General features: G+C 44.0%; 1 long non-coding RNA gene across 1 annotated transcript in view; it reads right to left on the reverse strand.

Annotated features, from left to right (window-relative positions):
• Window positions 1–2518: 2518 nt before the first annotated feature.
• Window positions 2519–15596, reverse strand: part of LOC118855810 — a 33271-nt gene continuing 20193 nt past the window's right edge. The window contains exons 2-3 of the long non-coding RNA XR_005010814.1: window positions 10390–10493; window positions 2519–2616 (exon numbers count right to left, since the gene is read on the reverse strand). This is a non-coding gene — a long non-coding RNA (uncharacterized LOC118855810). The remainder of the gene's footprint in view (window positions 2617–10389; window positions 10494–15596) is intronic.

The following is a 15596-nucleotide window of genomic DNA, read 5'->3' on the forward strand; positions in this document are numbered from 1 at the left end:
AACAAACACTTTCAAAAAGGGACAGGGTCAAGGGAGAAAATTCAATAAAGGGGGATAGATTAGGAAGGAGCAAAACATAGTTAATCTTTCACAACATGAGCATTGTGGAAGGGTTTTACATATTGATACGCATGTAGCCTATGTTGAATTGCTTGCCTTCTTAGGGAGCGTGGGCGGGGGAGAGAAGAGGGGAGAGAATTTGGAACTCAAAGTTTTAAAAACAGACATTCAAAAACAACAACAACAAAAAGTATTTGCATGCAACTAGGAAATAAGATACACAGGCAATGGGGCATAGAAATTTATCTTGCCCTACAAGAAGAGAAAGGGGGATGGGAGGGGAGTGGGGTGACAGATGGGAGGGCTGACTGGGGAATGGGGCAACCAGAATATACACCATCTTGGAGTGGGTTGGAGGGTAGAAATGGGGAGAAAATTTGTAATTCAAACTCTTTTGAAAATCAATGCTGAAAACTAAATATATTAAATAAATTAAATAAAAGAAAAAAAAGAATTCCGGTTCTAAGGCTCTAAGTGGCTAAGAAGCTACTGAACTGCACTGGTAGAGGAAGTTTCCTCACATGTAATGGAACTCCCAAAGTCAATGAAATCATATGTCTGGCTTTCCCCACCCCTCACTGTCCCCCCCCCAAATATATGGATATTATACATATGGACATAGATATATACCAGGCATTGTGCTCAGTAATAAGGAAACAGTGGTAAAAATGAAATCTTCTTTGCCCTCAAGGCACTTGGCAGGACCTGACAGAACAGGCTCCCCACTGCCCAAAATGGGGAGGCACTAGAGAGGGCTTGCACCTCCATGCACAAGATCACATTCATCCCAAATTAACTCTTCACAGTGAGTTCTCCTTGAGATAGACATCCCTTCCTCCCAATAGAATGAGAACCTCACACCAGGAAAGAGCTAATGAGTCAAGTCACCAAAGAAGAGGTGTCATGTCTAGATTAAGTTGCCACAATTAAATGCAATCCCAGAGGCTCAGAGCTGACAGGGACCTCTCAGAGCAATTCATTCAACCTGTACCTAAACAGGAAGCCCCCCTTTCTCTCCCAACCCATCAAGGAGCTGTCCGGTCAGCACTTGACCAGCTCTCGGGAGAGGACCTCAGTGTTCAGCAGGATTATCCTCTCCCTCAAATCCTGGACTAACAATCTAAGATCACATTAGGTATCAGGATGGCCAAATTCCAGAAGTCATTGGCTCTGATGACTGGAATGCTCTTCCTCCTCATCTCTGCCTATTGGCTTCTCTACCTTCCTTTAGGCCCAAACTGGGTGATGCAATGGGTAGAGTACTGGCCCTGGAGTCAGGAAGACTCCTTCTTGTGAATTCAAACCTGGTCTCAGACACTGGCTGTGTGACCCAGGGCAAGTCACTTCATCCTGCTTAACTCAGTTTCCTCATCTGTAAAATGAGCTGCAGAAGGAAATGGCAAACTACTCCAGGATCTTTGCCAAGAAGACCCCAAAAGAGATCAGGAAGAGTCAGACATCGTGACTGAACAACAAAAGCCCATCTTCTACATGAAAGCTTTCCCAACCCCTCCTAATTCTAATGCCTTCCCTCTGTTAGTTATCTCCTGTTTATCTTGTATATAGCTTGTTTGTATAAATTTATTTGCATATTTTCTCCTCCATTATATTTCTTCTGGGCTGACCCAGCTCTAAAAGTCAAGCAGATAATAACAAAAGTCCCATTATTTCCAGATGAGGCACAAGAAGGAGAAACAGATTGGCTGGGAAGGGGAGGGGATTGGAATTGAGGAGTATCAGGGAGTTGTCAGTCTAGGAGCTTATGTGCTTTGGAATGTGTTCATGTGAAGGTGATAAATACCTCAGAAAGGAACTTTGGGACTGGATTGTGTGAACCATGCCTCTGGTTCCATTCTGCGTACCACAAGTGAGAAAGGACCTGGACCACATTTACATGAGAAAAGTTAGGATATGCAGGGTCCTCAGGAAGTTGCCTGAAATCTCCTGTGGCTTGAGGTAGAGATGCTGAAAAGCAGGGGTGTGTGTCCAATTCAAGAGAAAGGAGGTTGATTAGGGAGACGGATGCCAGGGTACATCCAGGGACCAGCAGCCAGGACTATGAAGGGCCTCAAGACTGTGCCATTTGTGAATCCAGCAAAGAATCAGAGGGTATTTAGCCTGAAGGAGAGAAGTGAGGCTAATAATAACTGACAGCTATACAAAGCTTTAAGGTCTAAGCATCTTATAGATATCATCTCATTTGATACTTACAACAACCCTATGACATAAGGATCTACAGGTTGTATCACCTCATTTTAGAGATGAAGAAACTGAGGGTCAGAGAGATTAAACTACTTTTCTGTGGTCACACAAGTACTAAGGTGGGGTTCCAGAACAGGTTCTCCAGGCTCCAAGCCCAGGAGTCTAATTGTCATAGCCAGGACTACACATTATTCTCCTTTTATTATTTCTCATCTGTAAAATGAGCTGCAGAAGGAAAAGGCAAACTACTCCAGGATCTTTGCCAAGAAAACCCCAGAAGAGGTCAGGAAGAGTCAGACATCATGACTGAACAACAAAAGCCCATCTTCTACTTGGATGTTTCAGCTTCTCCCTCTGCAAAAGAAACAAACAAAAATTCTCTAAAGCACAGTCTCTTGAAATACTTGAAAGGCTATTCCGTGGAAGAGGGACCAGACAAGCCTTGTTGTACTTGGCCCCAGAGGGCAGAGCCAGAAGCAATGGGTGGATGCTAAAGAGGCTGCTTTGGGCCTCGATAAAAGGGAACAATTTGTAGCAGGGAAAGCTTTCCTCCATGCATATAATGGGTGACCTCCAGTAAAGCAGGGAATCCTGGGGATGCCCTGGAGGGAAAGAAGGGCCATTCCTCCAGAAAACATTGAAATGGGTACTTAATTCATTCCTTCATCTGTCCTCTGCCTCCTGAAGCTGGCCTTCTCTCCTTCAGGGTTTGTGCTCCCCTCATAGCTCCCCCTATGCACCCCCACCCTCAAATCTTCCCTTCTCTCCATGGGGACAATGTCAGCTAGGCATGAAGGGCAAAGTTTAGATAGAACCAATTCACACTAAAGTTGTGGTTGTAATTTGTCCTTCATTCTCAAAGGGGACCATGACATTGGGGAGATTGTGCCATGACTTGCAATTGACTTGGAATTGAGTGAGAGAGGGCTGTGCAAAGTCACCAGTCTCACTTTCTCCTCCTGAGCCATCTGGGTCCAGTGGCCAGGTATTGGATCAGGATGACTGGAGATGGCCCAGGATGCATTGAGAGACCCTGGTCCTTTTATTTAAGCTAAGGTCTTTTTAGGTTCTCATTTTGAGTGAGGCAATGCCCATTAAGTGAATAGGCCCCTTAATAAAAGAAAAAATCAAACTGGGAAGGGAATCTCCTCAGGATTGCTGGCTAAAAGAGAAACAGTTACTATTTACATTAAGCTATAAATTACAGATTAAAGCACCCTACCCCTATTAAGGAGCATTTATTTGCTTCTGAACTTGAGTCTCTTTTATGAGGAGAGAAAATATTTGGGGATAGTGGTCTTATTGCCCCTCAAATTGTACCATTGTCCTATTCTATCAGTGTTTATCACCAACTCTACAAAGGAATAAGGGGAAAGTTTGTCTTTTTGTCCCCATTCTCCCCCCACCAATCCATTCCCTCTCACTGGTAGGGAAAAGTTAGCCAATGACTTCCTTGCTTTTCTCCCACCTACTTTCTGCCCAGAGTTGGAGCCTAAGACTTCTTCATTCAGATTGCCCTCTTCCATCTTAACTCCCATGCAAATGAAGGCGACCAGTGTAGAGGGCCTCCTAAATGAAGCTTGGCCTTAGAATCCCACCATCTCTCTAATCTTAGGTCCCAACTGGAAAGAATGGGTGTATCTGTCCATGAAAGAAATTAGTTGTGCTCAAAACATCTTGGCCCCATTGGAAAATGCTTGGGACCCTTGAGGCTATGGAACTAGTGGTCTTTGGAGGGGTTTCAGGAGAGTTCTTGTCATCTCCAGGCCCCATCAGATGCCAGCAGATAGTCTTGGTCCTTCCTACCTCTTAGAGACTCTGGGAGTTATTCCAGACTCAAGCTCAAAATAAGGCCCATACCTATCCATTTCTTGCCCCAATGCACTAGGACTTTGTTCCTTTGGAGCTGAAGCAGGATCTGAATAGCTCAGGACTAGCCCCAGGCAAGATATGAAGTGGACTCCTTCTGGATTTTTAATTTAATTAAAACTGAATTAAATTAGGACCTTTAATTTCACTGCTGCAGGGATCTCCTGGTAAGAAAGCTCCTTGTACCAATGCAGAACAAAGCCTCATCTGTCATTTAGCTTCCAAAAGAGCAGCCACAGCCCTGGCAGGTGAGGGATTGGCCCTCAGTCACCTTGATAGCCTGTGTCAGAAACTGGGCTGGAGCCCAGTCTTCCTAACTCTAAGCTGAGCTCTCTAGCCACTACACTAAAGCTAAAAAAAAACAGGAAATCAAACTGAAATGCATGCAAGCTCTTATTAGCTGCCCAAAATAATAATGAGACTTTCTTACTCTTTCTATTAAAAAATGTTTTTTTTTCAATTATCAAGCATTTTTAAAATCCCTCCTATCTTCTCCCACCAGGATGAAAGGACTAAGAGAAGGAAGAGAGAAAGGCAAGAAGAGGGAAGAAGGAAGGAAGGAAGGAAGGAAGGAAGAAAGAAAGAAAGAAAGAAAGAAAGAAAGAAAGAAAGAAAGAAAAAGAAAGAAAGAAAGAAAGAAAGAAAGAAAGAAAGAAAGAAAAGGAAGGAAGGGAGGGAGGGAGGGAGGAAGGAAAGGAGGGAGGGAGCAAGGGAATTTTTGTATGATATGAGCATAGAAGAGCAAAACAAAGCCCCACATTGGCCACATTCAAAAAATATGTATCTCCTTGTGTCCCATCATTTCTCTTCCATGAGGTAAGCAATGTTTCTTTTTGTCAGTTTCCTAGGATCATGGTTGACTACTTTATTGATCAGAATTCCTAAATCTTTCACATTTATTCCTTCATAACATATTGATGTTAGAATATAAATTGTTCTCCTGCTCCTGTTCACTTTAGTCCACATCTGTTCATCTCAGTCTTCCAAGGTTTCTCTGAAATTATTCCCCTCCTTGTTTCTTAAGGCACAAGAATGTTATCTTACCCTGATGTACCATAATTTGCTCAGCCATCCTATAATTAGTGGGCACCCCCCTTCATTTCTAGTTCTTTGACCTCATAAAATGAAATTACAAATACTTCTGTGCATAGGGTCCTTTTCTCTTTCTTTGATTTCTGCAGGGTATGTGCATAGTAAGGGTGTCACTGAGTCAAAGGCCACGCTCTATTTATTAATTTTCTTTTCATCATTCCAAATTGCTTTTTAGAATGGCTAGAGCAATTCAGGGCTTCCCAAATGGGGCATCAGTGTTCCTATTTGTTTCATAGTATGTTGAGGTTGGAAGTGGCCTTGAAGGTCATTGGGCACCATAGATTTTAAAATGGAAAGGAAGCTAAATATTTATCTGTCCCAGCCCCTTTATCTCCCTGATAAACTGAGGCCCATGGAGGTCAAACTTGCTCCAGGACATAGGTCTCATTAGTGGTCAGCTGGGATTAAAATCTTTTGATTCTAAATCAAGCTCTCCATCATGCTAACCATCCTTCCAACTAAGGCAGGAATCCTTTCCATACCATGTAGGATAAATATTCGCCTTCCATTGAAAGTAGCCCACTATTGCACAAGGTAAATCATTCCACTCTGAGATGGTTCAAATTGTAAGATAATTCTTCATTAAATTGCATTGGAATTTGCCCCCCATATCATCAATAAACCCAACAAGAGTTTATTAATTGCCTACTGTGTACAGGCACTATGCTAAGTCCTATAGATACGAAAACCAAAAAAGCATGATTTGTCCTCCCTTAAGAAGCCTATATTCAAATAGGGAAGCCAGCATGAGCATCACTAAGTATTGATAAATGCATAGCAGATACAAAAGGGGAAGGTCCTCATAGCTGGAGGCACTAATAGAGGCCTCCTGAAGAAAGTCAGATTTGAGTTGAGTCTTGAAGAGATTCAAGGATGAACCAAGAGCCACAGATCAAGCTGAGGCAATTCCAGACGTTGGGATAGGGAGCCAGTGCCAAAGTAGGGAGGTGGGAGGTAGAGGGTCGAAGGTGAGGAGCAGCAAGATCTTTGAGTGGATAGAGGGGAGTAAAGTGTAAGCCATGTTATGGGAACCAAATGGAGGAAGCTCGACAGTTGAGAAATCAAACAGGAGTTTCTTTCTGGTTTTGGAGGGAATAAGAACCATTTTCCGTTGCTTCTGGTTCTGACCTCTGGAGCTCCATAGGCTAAGTCCAGGTCTTCAGCCTCTCAGATGTTTGATCACAGCCACCATGGCTTTTCTCCTTGGCTCCAAGAAAGCTCTCCCTACTTCCTGTAAGCATTCTTCCCTCCTAAACCTTCCTTCCCCACTTCTGGATTCACTCTAGCTTGCCCAGGTCCCTCTGACTAGTGTGGTGCCTGTAAGTGATAGCCATAGTCCATCTATTGCAGAGCTGGAAACAACTTTCAGTGACTCCGGTGACCTTTCAGGGACCAGGAGGACACTTGGGGACCACGTTGGATGTTTTCAAAGCCATGTCACATTCACTATTGAATCAAAACAAACTTCTAGCTCTAACAACTCTCCTGGCTCCCAGCTCTTGGGTTCCTTAAGTCCCTGCAGCTGGAGTCTATTAACACCCACTTCAAGGCTCAGTCCCACCTTAGGCTCTGGAATCCATTCGGCCCCTAGGGTGTGACAAACATGAGGATTCCTGGGTCCAAGTCTCAAGTCAGCAAAAGTCCCACCCTGGTTCTGTTTCCTGCTTCCAGTAGCTGGAGCCCTGTGCTGAATTCTAGTTCCAAAGAAAGAACCTTCCAAAGCACATCCTTCTTATTCATATAGCCGCTGCCCTGAGCCAGATCCTGATCAGCTCTTGCCCAGCCTATTGGTAGATTCTCTCTACCTTTGTTCTCTCATCCCTCTAATGCATCCTTACCCTAGCTTCCAAAATAATCTCCTGAAAATGTAAATCTGTCCCTGGAGCTCCCCTGCTCAAAAGCCTTCCCTACCTCCCTATAGCTTCTCAGATAAACTCTACATTTCCCAGCCTGGCATTTAAAACCCTCTAAAGTCTGACACCTGCCTTCCTTTCCAGCCTCACTGTCAATGCTTCCTTTCCCACAGATCCAATTTTTGTCAAACCAGACTGCTAGCTCTTGGGCTTGAGTTTGTCTCCTCTGCCTCCATGCATCCATGTAGGCCATGCCCCATGTCAATGTGCCTCTTTCCCTTCTCTGCTTTTCTGAATATTCCTCTTCTTCAACTCCCAATGACAGAGTCTTCCATCTCCTCACCTTTCCCATAATGCTTTTTCCTGGATTCCCTCTCAGTCCCCATTAGCTCCTAAATTCTATTATCCAGAGATCAAGGGATCATAGATCCAAAGATTTGGGATTGGGAGGGCCCTAAGGTCTGTGAATATTAGGGATCCTTCCCCCTCTCACTCTTCACCATCCACCTGACTCCAGTAGAATGGTAGCTCCTTGAGGGCAGGGACCATTTCATTTTTGTCTCTGTAGCCCCAGCACCTAGCACAGTGACCAGCACATAGTAGGTGTTTAATAAATGCTTGCTAAATTGAACTAAATTGACCTGCTCTCAGCTTTTCCTGGTTCCCAAAAGAGAGTCTTGAACTCTGCCTCTGTTCTGTTCCCAGACTTCCCTGACTACTCTATGCTATTGCCCTAACAATATCCAACCCTTACAGAGCACTTCAAAGTTTAGAGAATACTTTCCATACATTATTTCTTTGGATCTTCACACTAACCCTGAGAGGTAAGTGATATAATTATCCCCATTTTACAAATGAGGCAAATAGTGTTTCAGTGACCTGGCCCCAATCACATAGCTGGTAATTGTATGGATCAGGATTTGAATTCAGCTTCCTGACTCCAAGTCCAGTACCTCCACCCACCAGGCCACCTAGCTGCAGGAAAATTCCTTAAGGGCCACTAGTGAACCTCCTAGATATCGACTTCTTATAATACTGGACCTCTGTACACTCCCTGATGCTGAAGCCATGCTTTGCCCATCTACCTCTGTCTGTTGCTGAACGTGGGATCTCCGTAACCTCAACTACGCACTCTTCTAGACTCCCTTCTATTCCTTGGCCAGTGTGTTTGACTATTTGCCAAGTCTCAGATGTTCCCATATTGTTACCTATAAAATGCAAACTCAATGAGGGCAAAGATGGATTCACTCAAGTGTCTGTTTCCCAAAGCCCTGCAGAGAGGAGGAGCTTAATAAGTCCTGATTGATTGGCTGGTCAACTTGATCGGTTGATTCCCTGCTGATCTGTCCTGCCAAGGCCACGTTTCTATGTTCTCAATTCAATACACATTTAAGTGTCTATGGTGCTAGGGATACAGAGGCAAAATTACATAGTCTCTACCTTCAAAAGGTGAACTACATGTTCTACCATCAGTGGGTTAGAGGTTGGGGGTGGGGAATGGCATCATGGGAGGGAATAGGGAAAGGCCTCCTGCAGAGGGCAGACTTTGAGATGAATTATGAAGGACACCAGGGAAGCCAGGAGGCAGAGGGGAAAAGGGAGAAAGTTCCAGGCTTGAGAGACAACCAGGAAACAGAGATGGAATATTATGTGTGAGGAGCAGTCAGGGGACCAGCCTCACTGGATCGCAGAATACATGGAGGGGAGTCAATATGTGAAGACAATAAAAGATAAGATTGTGAAGGGCTTTAAAAGCCAAATGGAGGATTTTATATTTGATCCTGTAAATTAAAAGGAGATATTATTGTTTATTGAGTAGGGTGGATGATATAGTCAGACCTGTCCTTTAAAAAGATCACTCTGGCAACTGAATGGAGGGTGGATTGTAGAGTGAAAAGGTTGGAGAACTCAGAGATCAACCCAGCAGGCTACCGGTGATGGATCAGGAGACCCTGCACCTGGATGGTTTCTCTGTAAATGGGGGGGGGGGGAGGCTGGATATGAGACGTATTGTAAAGGCAGAAATAACAAAATTTGGTGACAAACTGGATATGTGAGGTAAGTTGAACATGGCTCCCAGTTTGTAAACCTGGTGGTATCCTCAATAGGAAAGTTAAAAAGAGAGGAGGTGTGGGAGAAAAGAGACTGAATCCTCTCTTGGACACACTGAGTTTAAAGCATTTAAAGAATGTTCGGTTTGAGATGTCCATTAGGCGATTGAAGATGTAAGACTGGATATCAGCAAAGACAACAGAGCTAGGAATCATCTGTAGGTTACCACCTTCCTGGGTGTTGACTTTCTTATCTGTCAATAGAGTGGGATGGACTAGATGACTTCTAAGAACCCTTCCAATTTGAAATCTATGATTTTAAATACACAGTAATGTGGTGGGAAAATGGAGTCTCTACCCAACAGAGGGGCTAGAGAGAGATTCAGGGAGGTATAAGGTACAACCTGAACATTATCTTGAAGCAGAGCTATGGAGCCCACCCCACCTAACCTGATTTCAACCTTGCTAAAGGGCAAAAGTGCTACCCCTCTTAGCAATGGCCCACAGAGATAAGGATTCTCTTAATCTTTTAAAAATTTTCCAGAACAGTATTAGCTACATTCAAAATTTTGGGCAGCATTTCAAAAGTGGAATGTAATCTCCCTAAGGAAAGAAGTACTTGTGGTTTTTCTCTTTTTTATACCTCCAGCAAAATTAGAGCTTGCCTGGAATGAGGTGATTGTGTTAGGTACCAAAATAAATGTTGATTAGTCAATTGACTGGTTAGTTGATTGGTTGGAAGGGTTACACTTTAACAAGCACAAAGCAACATAAACTCAAGTTTTCTGATTGCAAATTGCAAGTTTATGTCATTCATATATTAGAAACCATCCTAACAGCTTCTTTAGATGTGACCCAAGTGGGAATTGTGAGATCACTTTGCCTATTCCCTGGTCTCTACCTGGATTTCCATTCCTAAGGTTGCCTATCACTCTACCATGAAACGGTTTCACATTTCTGAGAAGGCATCTTGCTCTCAGACAGTCTTCTCCATCCAAATGTGACTCATCCCACTGAGGGAACTTCAAACTTTGTTCAGGGTGGTGCCCATCTTGTTCCAAAAGGAGACAGAGAACAAATTTCTGCCAGTGGTTCATTTTTCATTTCTGCATTGAGGAAAGCAAATGGGCTCTGTGTGTATGTGTACTACAGTCCAGAGTTTCCTATGAGCCTAAAACATCCAAAATCATTGTATTTGATTTCTTGAGACAATGCTTCCTTGTTTTCAATTACCATTCATCCAATTCCAATTTCCAGCTCACCTGGACCTCCCCATACAGAATCATTTCATGGCACATTCTGGGTGTTGTCCTGGAAACAATCATTGTTTTCCAAACAGGGTTCCAGACCAGTATTCAAGAGCCATCTGTGGAAAGATGTGAAGAAGACTATTTGTCTTTTATAGATAAGGAAAAAATGAGCAGAAGGAGGGCCATCATAAGGATCATGGCATGCCATGCCCCCATCCCTCTTCCTACTGCCCCATGGGTGAGCTTAACCTGGAAGTCAAAGATCATTCATGAAAAATCAGAATTCCATAGCAGGTAGGCTAGGAAGGGATTTTTCATTTTTCAAAATACATAATGGCTTACTTTTGGGACTAACTTTCATGAGGCATTCCCTTAGTGTGTTGACAGTGATGTCATTTTCATCATGGACAGAGCTTTTATAGAAAGTCCATCAAATAAAGAGACAAGGACATACAAGGATTATAAAAGGGCAGACTGGCAGCTCTCCTCCACAGCTTTGGGTTTGCCATGCCACAGTGGAGCAGAGGGTTATGGCTAGGATGGCCTGGCCAGGAAAGGAGCCGGAACCAAGAGACAAATGGAAATCCAGGGAGATGTGAAGGACTGATACAAGCCAAAGGGAATAAAACCATGAGATAATAATAATAATAATAATAGCAAGCAGTGGTCATCATCATCATCATTGGAGGTAGTGCCATGGTGACTGGAGAGCTGGCCTTGGGCTCAGGAAGCTGGGCTCAGGGCCCCACCTCTGTGTGATCTTGTGTCACCCTGTGTGGCCCTGAGCAAATCCCTTAACCTCTTGATGGGAGAGTGATGGAAGACAGCGCTTTAAGACTAAGCTGAAGGAAAGGTATTGCTCTTCATTGGCAGGAGAAACTGGTTACAGAGAGGCCCCAAATCAGAGCACTCACAGCTCTCCTCAAAATTGGCACTATACTACAAGATTTCTTGGAAGGATGTGTCCATAGAATGTGAGATTGGAGTCAGCTGCAAGTCTGTTTTCATCTTTGTATCCCCAGTAACCATCACAGTACATGACATATGAGAGGGCCCTAATTAAGGCTCATTAAATAAATAGCTAAATAAGCACTCAAATGTACATGGTCCTCTTGAGATTTGCAAACCTGTCTTCAAAACATCTCTGTGATGTCATATTTCCAAAGGTTCCATCTCAGTGAGGTGGGGAATTCCTCTTGTGGAAATTTCCTTCGCAGACATAAATGGGCAATTCATCTTGGGCAGTTGCCTGGCACTCTGGGAGGTTAAATGATCTGCTCCAGGTCAAACAGGCAGTAATGGAAGGGTGATGGATTTGGAATCAGAGATATTGGCTCCCATGGCATAGGACCTGGGTTCAAATCTTGTTTCTCACAGTACTTGTTTGACCTTGGGCAGATCATCTACCTTCTCTTTATCTATAAAATTATGGGATTGGACTAGCTGGTCCCTGAGTTCATTTCTAGCACTAAATGTATCCTATTGAGAAGCAGTGAGGAATAATGAGTAGAGAGCTAACTCACAGGCAGGAAGAGCTGTGTTCAAGCCTCACCTCTGACACATACTGGCTCTGTGACCCTGGACAAGTCACTCAAACTTGAGGTGCTTTAGACAGTTCTCTGAGACTACAAGTTGCAGAGAAGGTGGTGACCTGCATTTGTGGAAGGAATTTCATCATCATTGCTAGGGCCAGTCCCCTTCCTGCTATGTTCCTATGATCCAATTTCCAATCCCAGATCTAGTATTCACTACTTTGTGACCTTGTAGAAGCTTCTTTATATTCTTGGGCCTCAAGTTCCTCAGTATGTCCTCTGAGGTGCCTTCTAGATCCAAATCTCTGTTCCTATATGGGAGAGACAGGACTTGAACCCAGGTCTTCATAACTCTATCCACTACTCCATACCACCTCTTGGTGACAGAATGAGTAAGAGTGCACATGCAGATTCATGAAGTTGAATTCACCAAGGAAATTCACTCACGTGAGTATTATAATCCGCATTTAACCGATGAGGAAGGAGAAGCTCTGAAGGGTTAAGTGACTAGCCCCTCACCATCACCCAGCTCATAAGTGACATCTAAGTAGGGGCCAGGCATTCAGATGTGCTGCTGTCAAGAGCAAACAGTAGGAATAGGACATAGAAAGAGGAGTGATGTGACTTACTTTATCCTCTTCTATGCAAAGCAACTACAGTACCACGAAGGGTTACAAGCACAGAGTAGTTATTATAGTCAGTAATTTCCCGTTCCTCTCAACTGAATTCCTTCTTCAACTATGACCACATCATAAACTACAAAACTGACTTGAGAGAACTTTCATGTTTGTTGATCCAGACATGGGGCTGCCCCAGGAGCCAAAATTACTAGCCACAGGTCTGGTCTCAACCTCCCAACTCACCCTATTTTTACAGTCTGGGACCCACCTTGACAGTAGGATGTGAGATGCTCTATGTTGCCCCTGACAAAAAGTAGAAACACTCAGCCCATGGCAAGGTTGACTTGTGTGTAGACACACACTCAAACACAACCAAAAATAAAGCTTGAGGAATTATTCTGCAAATTCAAATATATATTCTAGCAGGGGACAATGTGTCTTTAAGCAGGCATATTTCTATGAACAATAAGGGCACATTCCAACAGCTCACTCACTTTAGGAATTTATCATTAAAGAGAATAAGCATGTAGAGGGGAAATGGGTGCATTCTAGGGTGTCAGAACAGGCTACCAACAGTCTGGGGCAAACATAATGTGCTAAAATAATAATGTTTCTTTTCAAACATAAAACATCCAGGTGGCTCAGGTCAGAGGTAAAGGGGAAGGTTAAAAGAAGACATGTTTGGCCAGGGAAAGATGAGGGTGGAGGTAGAATAGGGAAAAGCCTTCAGGGAAGATCGATCAAAAGGAAATTGGCTGCAGATCCAGGAAGAAACCTGAGACAATGGGAAATTTTGAGTCAGAAGACCTGGGCTCCATTCCTGGTTCTGTTTACTTCACTGGGCGAGTCCCAACCTCTCTGGGCCTTCGAGTCTCTTCCATCAAATCAGAGAGTTGGACTAAACGATTCCTAAGGTACCTTCCAGCTCTGACACTGTAAGATCTGTGATCCTACAAGTTCCTCTGCTCCACATCATTCCTAGGAATAAGCCCCAGGCTAGCTTTATAGGGTCACAGATTTAGAGCTGGAATAGTGCTTAGAGGCCATCAAGTGCAACCCCTTCATTTTACAGCTGAGGAAACTAAGGCCAGAGAGGGGAATTAACTTGCCAGGGGTCATGCCACAAGTAAGTATTTGAGGGAGGATTCAAACCCAGGTGTCCCTAACTCCAGGTCCAGCACTCTATCCATGATGCCACCAAGCCAGACCAGCTTATGCCTCCTTCCCTAGACAGGAAGGACCAGAGCTGGAATGACTTCTTCAGGTTTCGGGTCTCCCGGTGGGTTGAGCATCTAGTGTCACTCCACACCTGGACACAAAACCCCACAATAGCTTCCCCAACCAAAGATCAGCCTCTGCTTGAAGCCCTCCAGTGAGGGGCCATGCCTTCCACTTTGGGACTACTCTTGCATATCGAAGTTTTCCTTTCATCCAGCCTAAATTGACATCTTTGTCACTTCCATGGATTACCCCTAGTTTTGCCTTCTAGGGTAAAGTCAAACAAGCCTTCTTCATCTTGCACACAGCAGCCCTTCAGATACTTAAATCAATGGCCTCCAGTTTTCCATTCTTCAGAATAAGCATCCCCAGGTCATTCAAAGATCCTTATTTGGAAGGAACTCAAGTCCCTTCACAATCTAGATTGGCATCCCCTGCAGGACCCACCTTATTCACTTTCCAGACCTCCACTTGTTCCCTCCCATGACCATATGTCCTTCCAAGAACTGCCTAATACGTGAAATTCCTTTAATAGGAACCAAACCCTTCACTGAATAATTTGAAAGAAAAGATTTGAGACCCAACCAGTGCATTAAGACAAGAGGACAATTCCATTCAGTTCAGTCTATGAGGAGCAAGGCATTTAGCTGGGTATCTGAGAAAAACAGAGAAAAAGTAAATGAGAGCCAGGCCCTGCCCTCAAGATACATGCGTTCTACTAGGAAATAGGGCATGTACACACTCAAAGTCAGGCCATCCACGGCATCCCTGGCTATCACCAGGCATCTCGACTTCTGTCTTGCCTCTGGACTTCAATCATTCTGGAGGAGACAGTGAGGTTGACGACTCTGCACAGCTCTGGCTCACTTACATCCCATTCATGCACAAGTCACCTTCAGGATGTCTTTGGTCTTCTTCAATAACAAAGGATGAACCACAACAAAAACAAAATAAACTGAGGAAGAGTATATTGACAACTAAGGGCATCGGGCAGGCTTCCCATAGGAGGTGACTAGTAACCTGAGCCTTAAAGAAGCCAGAGATTGGTCGAAGTGGAGGTGAGGAGGTACATCTTTGTTGCTGTGTGTGTGTCAGCTTGTGGAAAAACCCAAAGAAGTTTAAGAGAATGCCAAGTTCAGGGGAGTCCAGCTTGGCTGGACCAAAGCTAGAAAGGGCAAGAATATGTGCTCTATCTAAGAGTAAATGAGCAGGAAAAAGGGAAAAAGTATCAGATTTCATCTTGCTCCTTTATCTGGAAGGATCAAGAAGCCGCTGGGGAGCCAGACACTTGAATGGCAAGAGCACTGACATTTCTAAAGCAATGGAAGCCTTGCTGAGCAGTTTTACCAGCATCACTCCTTTAAATCACCCCCCAACCCCGATCTCCCTTCCAGGAAGCCATATCATCATTAGCCCCATTTTGAAAATGAAGAAATTGAGATTCAAGAGCTTCTTGTGAGTAGGCTAGGGTCACACAGCTGCTATTAATCTTGAAAGCGTCAGCTATTGTTGTAACTTACAGGTTTGTCGAACATCACTTTCATTTGTTTCTAAGAAACCAGCTTTGGAGAAGGTTTGGTGCCCCACAGCTGGGAAGGAGCTTGGCTTGGAAGAGCTATTCCCCCAGAGGTGTGCCAGCCAGCCCTGCACTGATAACTGATGGGGACCATTGTTATCTTTTTTTTTAAATTTAAATTTATTTATTTGACATATTTAGTTTTCAGCATTGATTTTCACAATATTTGAATTACAAATTTTCTCCCCATTTCCACCCTCCCCCCCCCACTCCAAGATGGCGTATATTCTGGTTGCCCTGTTCCCCAGTCAGCCCTCCCCTCTATCACCCGCC

The sequence above is a fragment of the Trichosurus vulpecula genome, chromosome 7 (assembly GCF_011100635.1).
Source record: "Trichosurus vulpecula isolate mTriVul1 chromosome 7, mTriVul1.pri, whole genome shotgun sequence".
NCBI classification, from domain to species: domain Eukaryota; kingdom Metazoa; phylum Chordata; class Mammalia; order Diprotodontia; family Phalangeridae; genus Trichosurus; species Trichosurus vulpecula.